This window comes from Parasteatoda tepidariorum, chromosome 6 (assembly GCF_043381705.1).
Source record: "Parasteatoda tepidariorum isolate YZ-2023 chromosome 6, CAS_Ptep_4.0, whole genome shotgun sequence".
Classification (NCBI taxonomy): domain Eukaryota; kingdom Metazoa; phylum Arthropoda; class Arachnida; order Araneae; family Theridiidae; genus Parasteatoda; species Parasteatoda tepidariorum.
The window spans coordinates 17,865,394-17,877,730 of NC_092209.1; the positions used below are offsets into that span (position 1 = coordinate 17,865,394).

At 28.8% G+C, this 12,337-nt stretch overlaps 1 long non-coding RNA gene across 1 annotated transcript in view; it reads left to right on the forward strand.

The window, feature by feature from the left end:
* LOC122269128 (uncharacterized) overlaps positions 1-6,808 on the forward strand; it is a 10,962-nt gene extending 4,154 nt beyond the window's left edge. Inside the window, exon 2 of the long non-coding RNA XR_006224992.2 lies at positions 6,325-6,808. This is a non-coding gene — a long non-coding RNA (uncharacterized lncRNA). The remainder of the gene's footprint in view (positions 1-6,324) is intronic.
* Positions 6,809-12,337: the final 5,529 nt, after the last annotated feature.

Genomic DNA, 12,337 nt, shown 5'->3' on the forward strand with positions numbered 1-12,337 from the left:
AAAATACCAACTCTATCACAGCATATATACAAGCTAAACGCAGATTTTTTCGATAAAGCCATAGAATGTAAAACAGCAAATTTTAATGAAATCTTTAAATTTGAAAATTATATCAAAGATAAAAACTACAGACCAATAGCTGCACATTTCACCTCCGACGCCTCTTATCATAACTATCAAAACAAATAATTTCATCAACCTTCTGAAAATAACGTTTCCTCATGCTGATACAATTCTGAATAACTCCAAAATCAAACAAACACAGTTTAGAGCAAGCTGCTCACTTTATTTTTTGGTTCCTTTTAGTTATTCAAGCAAAGTGCTTGAAACATTCATAAAAGCAACTCCACTGCCTGCTTACCTCAATGCTCAACCGAAACAGTGCTAAAATTCCAGATTAATGGGATAGGGGTCGCTTCGCGGCCCAGGTGCCCAATAAAATCAAAACTCTAGGACTAGGATCAAATAATTGTTATGTTTTATTTAAAATCAAATTGGTTGCTCCAGATAAGACAAAGTACTCCTGATTTTCAAGTGGTAGTTTTTAATGTGTGATTCCTATTTTAATAGATTCGATTTATAGGGTTTTGTCACCACTACTTCAAAATAATTCAAAGGCTTATGAAACAAGTCATTTTCTTAAAGCCTTTTAAAAAGTTGGCAAAATTTACCGAAAATCTGTATATTTTATTTTGTAGTTCTCCAACGTTTTCTAAAATATTTAACCGAATGCGGAACATTTGGCATCACTGTTGTTAATTCAATAAAATATCCATAAAGTTTATATGCAAACCGGCTACCACATTTTTCATTAAGACACTTTTCCCATTACTGCAAAATAGGAGTCTGGCATATAAACTGTTAAGCTTAACATTGTAATTGTAAAGCTGCCAACTTCTTCGGCTTTAACAGTATGCTTTTTCCAGTGGTAGAAAAACAATATTTGTTTCCAGGTTTTTATTTTGTTTTATACTATTTTAACCGTCGTTGAACCCAATTTGGGTTTACGACTAAGACGAGAAGAACCTCCCACGGTCAGCCTGACGGCAAGAGGATTCTAACTGTTAGTGATGCCGTGAAATATCCTCTAACCCACTGAGGATAACGTCACCAATGTGATCGGTGTGAATTCGCTGGGATTCGAACCCGGTTCACCTCAATGGAAGGCGAAAGCCAAGGCGGTTCGGCTTCCAGCTTTTATTTTATTTTATAACCTTTATTGAACAGCAGACCCAATTTATTTTGTTTATAACTACCAATGTTCAACTCCGTAGCCTTGTAATTTTGAACCCAATCCAAAAGACAAGGGAACTCCTGGATCAAGTATTGGGAGAAATTAGCCTTCATGGTAGACTTTTTAATGGAACTAACCCGCATTTGCGTTACATGATCAGATTATTTATTTATTTATTAGTGTATTACTTAATTAACTAAATTTAAGTTAGCCAGTAACCTGTCGGACTCTTATTTACACTAACGGAGGAAAGTGCCTGTGTGAAAAACGTGGTAGCAGGTTTGCATTTAAATTAACCTTTGCTCTCCGCATACTTTAAAATGTTGTTTGAACTATTACAAGCTCTTAATCATTTAAAATAAATAATACCATACCTGCCAACTTTTAATCCCTTCCATTATCATTTTCCCAGTGGTACTAAAATGAAATTAAAACTTCAATTTTAAGTAAACAAATTCGTTGTATTTGAGAAAACTTAAGTTGACAACCATGATTGTAACGCATATTAATATATGTGCTTAGTTTTTGTAAGAATAGTGGTGATCAAAATCATTTAAAAATTATGTTTATAAAAGAAAAAATAGTTTATATTTACTACCACTTTAAATATGAAAATAAAATCTTCCGGAAAATTCGGAAGAGTTGGCAGGAATGTAATAAAGTACTTTTACGACGATTTTTAAATTTTTGAATCAGTGTGGCTGCTAATTATTAAGTTAAAAGAAATTTTAATTTTAGAGTGGTTTGACTATTGCGACTGACAAAGGCGACTTTGGAGACCTAAGAGCTGAATGCCATAGTCATTGTCTTTTAGTTTTTTAGGCTCTTTACCTATCCATCATGATTGTAATAGATCTATGAAATATTTAAATCATGAAATAGATAGAAGAAATAAAAAAAATCTTTTAAAGTCATTAAATTAATGCAGATATAATTTTATACGAATCTGCGACTGCAGCGGTACTAAGTGCGGCTGCAGCGCCTATAAAATTAATATAAATCGTATGCAGCACCAATTACTTGTTGCGGTGATTAGCCGAGTAAATTGGCTCTAAAAAGGCCTTTGAAGATTATAAAATTAATTAAATTAAATACATCTTATTTGAATTTTTTGGACGAAACTGCGTAGCTTGTAAAATGGCTGAAGGGAACTATTTCATTTTTGTTAAATATGTGTTCTTTAAAATGATAAAGATTGGTAGCTCAAATATTTAATTTTTTGCACTGATAATTGGCAAAATTGAATATTTCTATCAACCAAAATCTATTATTTGTGTAAAATTACGTATCGTGTGAATTCTGATTTTTTTTCTGAAATAAAACAGCTGTTGCGTATTTCATCAAAATTAATACCCAACGGAAAAGAACTTCCTTTTAATTCACTCCCAAGCCTGCTGCCATGTTTTTCTTAACGACATTTTCTCTATTAGAAAAATAAGAGACCAGCAAGTTAACGGCTGAATGGAAATTTTATTCCTTGGCCCGTTTGGTGCCGAATTTATAAATTGAAATGATAGAAAAAGTGGTTTGATGGAAAAAGTGGTATAATATATTATCGAAATTAATTGTTTTTTCTGCTGTTTGGGCATTCAAAAAGTCTATGAGAGATATAAGTCTTTGAGAGATGTAAAAATACTTGCTCCTTATAATTCTAGATCTAATCAGAAATAACTAAATCATTGTGGTATCCGTGAATCTCTTAATTCACCCAGTTAAATGAAAATCCTGAAAAAAGTTTCCCACCACGATGAATGTTTTTGAAAAAAGAAACTGTCCTAAATATATGACGCTGGGCGTTAACCAGTTAAGCTACAAAATTTTCTTTGAAAAATGCAACAATTGATTGATTTCAGAAAAAGATATGTAACACATGATATTTAATTTTATAGGAATATTCAGATTTTCCAAAGAATCAAAGATTTGAGTTACAAGAATTTAACATTTTGAAAAAGAGACATGTTCCAATAATAGAACATTGGTATATAAACGGTTAAACTATAAAATAACTATATTAAATGCATTAAAATAAATAATTTGCTTAGCTTTGTAGAGAAATTTTTTATTAATGTTAGCAAAATTTGGGCTTCAATGTAAAATTCTACGTTTGAAAAATTAATCTTAAACTCAACTTCATTCTAGCTATCTCGAGGTGAGTCATAAATAGAACAATAACTACAAGTTTAAACTTTTTACCATAACAATAATCAATGACTTAATTAACTTTAATAATAGAAAAATTTTAGTTTAAATTGGTAGCTAAAACATTTCACTTCTTTCTTTTTTTTTCCTTTCTTGATATATTGCATTCTTGTCAACTCTTTCGGATTTTCCGGAAGATTTTATTTTCATATTTAAAGTGGTAGTAATTATATACTATTATTTTTTTATATTCTTAATTTTTAAATGATATTGATCACCAATATTCTTACAAAAATTAAGCACATATATTAATATGCGTTACTGTCATGGTTGTCAACTTAAGTATTCTCAAATGCAACGTATTTGTTTGCTTAAAATTTAAGTTTTAGTTCCATTTTAATACCACTGGGAAAGATAATAATGGAAGGGATTAAAAGTTGGCAGGTATGATATTAACACTTACAAGAAATATATTTACCTGTTTTTTAAAAGAAAATGGAAGGAGATGAATTATTTCTGACTAAGATTAACAAAATGTTCATTACAACTTTTTTTTAATTCTTTCCGTATAAGTAACAGACCTGATTATTTTAGATTTTGATAGCTTTTTTGGAATCTTTCATAAAATTAAGGGATTTTATTCAACTTTTTTTAAGATGCTGCCACTTAACATGATTGAAAAAAAATAAGCAGACATTTGATTAGTTCAATTTTTTTTTAAATTTTATTTTACGACACTTAAAATTATTATCAATTAAGTATTGTTTGAGGGGAAAAAATATGATTAGGACAAAAAATTGTGAGTTTATATTAGCTGACCAAAGAATTTACTGCATTAAAAGAAATAAACACTTATTTTTTTAAAAAGAAAAATGTCAGAAAATTAGTTTTGACGTACTAAATAAGTAAGAGTGAAAATTTTCATACAAAGCTACATAGCAGGAAAAGTTACTAATTTAAACTTGATAGAATTCTTTTTGAAACATAGGTTTGTAGAGAATTATTTTCTTCGAAAATTATTACTTAACCCTTTTGAAGGCCGTGGTAAGTATACTTACCACCACGTTTTACCACTTTTAATTTAGGCTTCCATTTTTTAATAACTTCAGCTTTCTTGAAATGAGTTTGAATAAAATTGGTAACCATTTGTCACTTTTAAAAAACGTATTAAAGTTGTAAAATACATAATTCCTTTTGAAGTATGTAGCATTTAAGGAATTTATTTTATAAATAAAGAAAAATAAAAGTCAGTAAGTTCCTAATAGGTCATGTTAAATATATTTACCACCAAGAAAGTGGCATTTTTATAAACTAAATGAGTTTTTTCTTTTTTATATCAATTACTGTTCTTAAAACAATTTCAATTCCAAAAATACTTTAATTTACCTTTACTAGAAATAAAGGGCCCGTTAAAGGATTAAAATAATAATAATAATTATATAAGTAATAGAAAACATTAAAAATCAAAGTTATAAAAAAATACTTCTATGGTCCTTCTTTTACAAGATAGTGAAATAATTTGCCTTATTCCTTCTTCATAAAAATTTATCACCACCTTACTTACTAAGAAATAAAATGAGAAAAGTGAAACAAAATATTTCAAATAAAATGTAAATAGACAACTATTTCAGAATCAATAATAAACGTTATGTTACATAAAATACTTCATATTAATTTAATGGATAACATTATTTCTCTCATAAAGATAACAAATTAAACAATACATAGTAGATATAAAAAAAAACCGGAATCTGTAGCAATAACCAAAGCTGACCTTGTTATTCAACAATTTCCTCAGTGCTATAAAAAATTCGAGTTCATAGCTAATAAACAAATAGTTCTGATTCATTTTTATTGAACTGAAGACACATTTTAACGGAGTTTTTTTTCTCCTTCACTTTATGCACGTGATAAGTTCGTGTTCATGTCAGGCAGGTTACAAGTACATCTTTTTACTCATTCACATTTTTTGCACCCAGTTTACTCCGTTGGGGTTCGAAAAATATTGAAATAGCATAAGCATTATACACACAAATTTTAATTTACTTTTTTTAGGTTGCATTCCTGGGATACTTAATAACCAAAATTCAAAAATTTCTTGGTATTTACGAATTTTATTGAAAATTCAATGGTCATTTGTTCTCCTAAGTTTTATAATTTTTAATTTTTATTTTAATTGTTTTTACGTTTAAAATACTAATGAGTTTGGCTTACTTAGTAAATAAATGTAGTTGATTTGTTGTTTACTAAGATGAAAAATCCATGCATTGAAAGAAGTAAATAATTATAAAAGTAATTGATCATAAAGTAAATAATTATAAAGCTTTCTTTATTTCAAAATAGTTTAGTATCTAGTTTATTTTAAAACTGGATACTAAACAGTCAGAAATACTTTTTGTTAAGTCAAAAAAGTTATTTTGATATTTAAGTTAATTTAGAAAATTTATTGCACAAAAAAATATAAATAAAAAATCTAAACCTATATCCTATATGAGTTTGTTATCTGAGTGTATACAGCCCATTTAAGGGCTTTAACTCATCCATCTGATTGAGTGACTATCCTATTAACGAATCATTTAAAAAATACACTATTCTTTCTTTCTGACATATCTAGTTGTAATATTTATGTTTTTTTAATCATATTTGATTGCGAAAAAAATTAAATAATATTAAGATCAATTTAAATAAGATCAAGATTTTTTTAAGAGTTTATATAGCATAATTGCTAATTGAGAAAAGATAGAAAAGCAACTTGGGCAATTTTTGGTGGCAATTATTAGGTGATAGTACCCCTCCTGAACAAATTTATACAAGCAAATATGCTTATTAAGCATAATTTTTACCATCACTTTAAGGAAGAAAATAATTATTACAGGAAAAGTAGATGAGTTAGCGGATAATCTGCTCTTTTTTCACCTTTAATCTAATTTTTTGTTATTTTCTCATTTTAGGAAACAGACCAGCCATTGAGGCTAAAGCAAATGAAAAGAAAAGACGAAACTGTAATGAAAATTCATGTTTGATTAGTTCTCGGAAAAATTTTTTCTTTTTCCGTCTGCATTGGTAGCCTCGACCAATAAAGATTTCTCAATGGAGACAATTTTTCTTGTATTAAAGGTTGTTTCTTTGATGGAAACACGAAAGCATATACTTTTCACGCAATTCTATATTTGTGGGTGTGCTAATCTTGTAAAGGGGCAATGTTGTAGTGTATTCAAAATGTGGTAAATAAAATTATTTAAATTAAAAATGTAACTTTTGATAACATTTGTGTCATATAATCGTAATCGTTTATATGATACAGCTTCAAAGAATGGCAACACTAAGAAGTGGTAATGTCTGCCTGTGGTATGCACGGAACCACGTGGACTAAAATGGATTCCATAAATATCTAATTCAATATTTATTATAAATAAGGCCATATGTATATTTAAAGTGTGTGTTTATTGAACGTTACATTATTAATGTAAGACATTTCTCAAAATAGGGCAAACACTACAAGGTTCATTTCCAAACTAAGCGACAATTTTTAGAAACAAGTGTGAAAAAAAATTATTTTCCGGATATTATTATGTAATATTCCTTATTCAAAGGCTCTATCGTCTCAAAAAATGATGCTTTATTGAGGATAACTGCAGTGAGTTTGCTACAGTGCCTATCTTTAGCCAGTGCCCACTAAGTGAAAATAATGCAAACATCAATATGGATAAATGCCCTTCTTTTGAGAAAAAGAAAAACATTTGTGGTCTAATATTTTTCTTTTTTTAATATTTAAAACTTCTTCCAATGCTGCACTATCTGGGCTCATAAAAGTTTGAAGAAGAAAAAATTAACATAAGGCATTGATTTTGATAAGGTGGAGAAATATCGCCAAATTGGCGATTTTTTAAAAAAGGTGAATTACTTTTAAAATATTTTAACCTTTTAGTGGGCCATTTATTTCTAGTAAAGGTAAATTAAAGAATTTTTGGAATTGAAATTCATATTAGAATAGTAATTGATATAAGATAAGAAAGACTCATTTAGCTTATGAGAAATTTATTTAAATTCTAATGGCATTTTTTATTTTATTTTGTGGTAAGTATATTTAACACACCCTATTAGGAACTTATGAACTTTTATTTTTCTTTATTATTAAATTAAATATCATAAATGCGACAAACTTCAGAGGCAATTATGCATTTTATAACTTATATCCATTCTCTTATACTAAAGAATGATTGTCAATTTCAAAAAGCTGACGTTATTAATAAACGGAAACCTAAATTAAAAGTGGTACAAAAGATAACATGGACTCTAAAAATTGGTGGTAAGTATACTTACCACGACTTTAGAAAGGGTTAAATTATTTGTTCGTTCTTAAGCCATGACTTTACGTCAAGATGACATTAATAGCTTCAAGTCTAAGACACTTAAACTGAGGCTTCTTTTTTTTCCCTTGCGAAAGAGCTTCGGTAAACCCAGTTAAGATGCATTTTGGGTAAGAAAAAGTGACGATCGGGTATCGATTGACAGATAAAATTTAATCGTCATTTTTCGCATTTAATTGCCATTTGGCTGGGGTGGGTAGTTAATTTTGCTCTATATCATTGATGCAAGAAAATCAGATGTCACTAGTTGTCATTATGATGCAATTATGTAACTGAATATATTTATTTGCAATTAAAAACTATTAATTTGTTGATCTCATGTAAAACCATAACAGATAAACAACACAATGACGTCAGCAAAACAGGAAACAAATTGAAGATAGAAACATCACAAAAAAAAACCTGTCAAAACTTGTTGTGATTTACAACACTGATCCAAAAACACTCTGTTTACAAACAGTTGCAATAATTCAGCGCAGTTGGAATGTTTCTTCCCCCAATTCCATGTTTCTAATTACATAACCTCTACGTTTCGTTGCTGTTCTTGTTTTATTTTCGCAGATGTAGAAAGGTAGAAAAATCTTTTTTTTCTACTTCTATAAGAGCGTGTATCTTTACTTTAGTGTGGTTTAGAATGGGAATAATCGTGACTTTCACAAACAAATAATTATAATTTATGTTTACAATTGACAATGAATTATTTATGTTAAAATAAATAAAAATAAGTAATTTAATTTGAAATTGCTAGGCTACCAGTCTTTTTTTGGATAAATAACAGCCCTGGAACATAGTAGAAAATGCTTACATTGTGCCAAATTTGAACTCGTACTAGTGAACTGTCGTTTTCAAAGTCAAATAAAACCAATTTATTTAATTGGTCAAACATTAATGTTCCCATACCTGCCAACTTTTAATCCCTTCCATTATGATTTTTCCCAGTGGTAGTAAAATAGAATAAAAATTTCAATTGCAAGCAAAAAAATACGCTGTATTTGAAAAAACATCAGCTGACAACCATGACTTAGACTGAGTTCTTCTTCGGAGTCCCTGTCCGCGAAGCGGACACTCCACTCCTTCATCATAAGGTAGTGCCCGTAGGCGCCTGTGGTACTGTCTTTAGCATGAAATACAAGAGAAGTAGCAGAAGCTTTGGTTGGTGTTGGTTTATACCCTGAGCCTAGCTATATAACTGTAAGATATTTGATCAAAAAATTGATAACTGATAGTGAGGGGGAGAAGTTAGGTTGAATGCTAGGGGTGGATACCCCCGAGTCGGACAACCATGATAGTAACGCATATTACTATATATGCTGAATTTTTTTGAGAATAGTGGTGATCAAAATCATTTTAAAATTAAGTTTAAAGAAGAAAATATAGTATATATTTACTACCACTACAAATATAAAAATAAAATTTTACGCCAAATGCGTAAAAGTCGGCAGGTATGATTGTTCCCATTTTCATTTTTCAACAACATTAAGACGAGAAAAACTAACTGTCGCATACCTGCCAACTTTCACTCTTTCCGAGAATGGATTTTCAGAGTGGTTGTAAAACAATAAACGAAAAACAATCTGACTCAAAAATATATTTATATTTTGATCCCGTTGAAATTCTCTTGCACAAATATTATTGTGCTTTGATATATTTATTGCAATTATTTATATGTAGTGGTGGTCAAACTCATTTGCAATTATCATTATAATTCAAAAAGTTAATTGGAATAACCTGAGTATTTCTACCACTTTAAATATGAAAATAAAATCTTCCGGAAAATCCGGATGAGTTAAAATTAATTTGAAAAAGCAAGACATTTGTGACTTCATGCGAGTAATTTAATCTCGGAATAATGCTCATCTTTTAAAACATTAAAAAATACTGGTAGTTCAAATTTTTTATTCCATGTACTTTCATATTGAGAAACTGAATATTCATATCAACCAAAATGTGTCAATTATATAAAATACCTATGATAATATGTTGTCCATTTTTTAACAAAACTAGTGTTAACTGAAGAAAATTTAGATTAAATTTATATGCAAACCTGCTACTATGTTTTTTATAAAGATATTTTTTTCATTAGTGCAAAATAAGAGTACGGCAGGTAAACGGTTAATAATATTTTAAAAAGAATATGTTATATTCTTAAAAGGTTTAATTCTTTAACTTTTAAAAACATTTCGTATCTCGTGGAATAAAATGTGTCCTTAATATAATATAAATGGACTGAGTATAATAAATAAAATGTGTGATTAATATAATAGCAAAGCGGTGCTACCGCTTTTTCCACAAAGTAGCTTTTCTCACTACAATAAAATATGAGCCAGCAGGTAAACGGTTAGAATGTACTCGTACTCCTTGTTTGCAATTTTTTTATAATTTTTTTTTCAAATAATAAAACATAAAAATAATCAAACTAAATCATTTAAAAATACATTTCAATTTCAAATAATTAGTTAAGTTGATTAATTTAGGAAGGATATTGTTAATAAAGAAAGATATAAAATAAATTCTAATAAGGAAACATTTCTCCTCAGTAATAGAAACCATCATTTCTATTACTTTTTTTTGAGAAACAAAATTTTCCTTTTCGAAAAGTCGTAAGCACAAGTAATTTAAATAGAAAACTTGTTAAGTTTCGTTACCACTTTAAAAATAAAAATAATATGATATTGAATATCTTTGAAAGATATGTTCAATTCGAGTTGTTAAAATTCTTAGAACTACAGTGTTACATAATACAAGATTGTTGAGAAATTGAACTCGGTTTTCAATATCTCTTATCTTGTAGGTTGAAATAATCGATTATGAATGCAATTCATTTTATTGTTCTTAAACTGAGAAATGAGGAAACGTTTGGCGAAGATTGCGTTATCCGGTTTCCAACACAGTAAACACGACTTTCATCAAAATATTTATGTTTACTGTTTACAACAGCAGGAGGGCTACACAGGAAGGGTGATTGTGGGGGGATGGAGTGGAGGTTGTTAAACTGCTTACCCCAAAATCATGTAGCGGCTATTTTGGGGGCTCTGTCTGAAACTTTTTGTTCCCTTCAAGGTCATGACCGGTCGGCCATTCATGAGGATTCCATTTTTCTCTTTCTTTTTTCTTTATTCAATCTTGGAGGAAAGGAAGTAGAACGGATATGAGTAGGGGACGATTGTTCAAGGTCATACCTGAAAAGAAGATATACTTTTATTTTCTTTAAATTTGAAAACCAGAAGGGAAGGTGATTATTTGGTTTGTTGGTGAAGATTCTCTCTTGCATGGAATGTCTTGTCAACAGCTGACGATGAAAACGTTTCGAATTATAAATCATCCAATGGAATTCACTGAGTTTAAAACATTAAGAATCTCTTTTTTTTTCCAGATAAGTTAGCCTTCGATAACGTTTTTCTGAAAATTATATATGGATCATTTTTTATGTTTGATTTAATTATCGATTATAACCAGAACATGCGCGAAAAAACATGTAGAATTTTATTTCATTTACATGAAATTTTTCAACTTAATGATTTATTTGCATCTATCACTTTACTTTAACGTTATTATGTTTATGTTTAGGTAAAAATACATATTTCGATTCAAATTGTATGTTTGTATCAAAATATTAGTTTAGGTCAAATTGTATATTTAAATCAAAATTTCAATTTAGATAAAATTGTATGTTTAAATCGAAATTTTAATTTAGATCAAATTGTATGTTTAGATCAAAATATTAGATTAGATCAAAACACTAGCTTATATCAAATTATATACTTGTATCAAAATATTAGTTTAGATCAAATTGTATGTTTAAATAAAAATATTAGCTCAGATTAGTTTGTACGTTTAGATCAAAACAATAATTTAGATCATATTGTATGTTTAGATCAAAATGTATGTTCAAATCAAAAAATTTTGAGATTTTCTTAAACAATAATCTGAAATATTATTATTTAAAAAAAATATTCTGATCTAGTCAGAAAATGTAACTGGCTTTCATCTTTTTTGTTTCGTAACTGCTTTCTGTTGGTCTCCGATTTTTATCTTTTCTTAGCTCACGTTTCATTCCTAATGGAAAAATCTTTTTTCGAGAAGAAAAACTAAAAGAATATATTTTTCGCCATTCCATAATTATAAAAGTTATGAGGGGGGGGGGATTAAATGAACTTAGATGACAAACAACGTTCGCGCAGAATATGATTGTTGTCAAAATAATGGAGATTTTTACTACCTCTAAAGTGAATTCTAGTATAAAATAATAATGCGAGTTTAAAACTTAACTAATTGTTTTTACAAAAAATTTACACTCGGAAATGTAGAGTACTATAGAAGAGAATGAATCACATTTGAAAAAAAGTTTATTTTCAACACATTGTGTCATAAATACACAAGTGGGCGACCTTTGTGCTAAAATACAAACTAAGGTAGACAACGTTAAAGAGCACAAAAATATTATTAAAGGCAGACAGCTGTTTTAATAAACTGACATTGTGTCAGTTTATTAAAATAATCTTGGTATTCTGCCAAACTTTTTTATTTACTTATGGGCCATGTTATTGAATTATGATTAACTATGGTTAATAACTTTCGATTTTTCCCCCTCCAA